Here is an 843-nt window from a genome sequence, read left to right as displayed (position 1 = left end):
AAGTAGACAGAATATAGGATATTCTCTAAGGATAGAGAAAATCCTAACAACAATGTGACCAAATTGATGTTTAAATAGAACGTGCCACCCAAAGACAATTTTGTCAAGGGCATATGGAACATTTACCAAGGTGAGCATATGCTGGGTTCAGAGTATGTTGTCTGACTGTGATGGAATTAAATTAGAAATTAATAATAGGAAAATCTCTGGAAAATTCCCCAAATATTTGGAAACTAAATAGTCCACTCTTAAAAAAAAAAAAAACTCATGAGTCAAAAAAGAGAAATAAAAAGAGAAATTAAAAGTATTTTAAAACAAATAAAAAATAAAATGCAACTTTTTGTGGGATGTCACTAGACAATATTCAGAAAATATATTTTCTGAATTTATAGCACTAAACATCTATATTAGAAAAGGAGAGAGATCTCAAATCAATGATCTCGGTTTTAACTTTAAGAAACTGGAAAAAGAGTGCCCACTTCAGCAACACATATACTAAAAGTGGAATGATATACTAAAAGCATGGCCCCAGAGCAGGGATGGCACAGAAACTCGTGAAGTGTTCCGTATTTTTAGAGTATTATGCTAAGCGAAGTAAGTCAATCAGAGAAAGACAAATACCATGTGACTTCACTCATTTGTGGAATTTAAAAAACAGATTAACAAGGAAGAAAAAGAAACAAACCAAGAAACAGACTCTTAATTATAGAAAACAAACTGATGGTTACCAGAAGGGAGGTGAGTGAAGGGGATGGATGAAATTGGTGATGAGGATTAAGAAGGGCGCTTGTCATGATGAGCACTGGAGTTGTATATAAGTGTTGAGTCACTAAATTGTACATC

At 33.2% G+C, this 843-nt stretch overlaps 1 non-coding gene across 1 annotated transcript; it reads left to right on the top strand.

Annotated features, from left to right (window-relative positions):
- The first annotated feature begins 471 nt into the window (after window positions 1–471).
- Window positions 472–574, top strand: LOC144309301 (U6 spliceosomal RNA). Its single transcript, XR_013375349.1, has one exon. It is a non-coding gene; the product is annotated as a U6 spliceosomal RNA (small nuclear RNA).
- The last annotated feature ends 269 nt before the right edge of the window (window positions 575–843 follow it).

Source organism: Canis aureus, chromosome X (genome assembly GCF_053574225.1).
Source record: "Canis aureus isolate CA01 chromosome X, VMU_Caureus_v.1.0, whole genome shotgun sequence".
In the NCBI taxonomy this organism is placed as follows: domain Eukaryota; kingdom Metazoa; phylum Chordata; class Mammalia; order Carnivora; family Canidae; genus Canis; species Canis aureus.
Note: the sequence above shows the minus strand (reverse complement) of the source record. Positions and strands in the feature narration are given on the sequence as shown.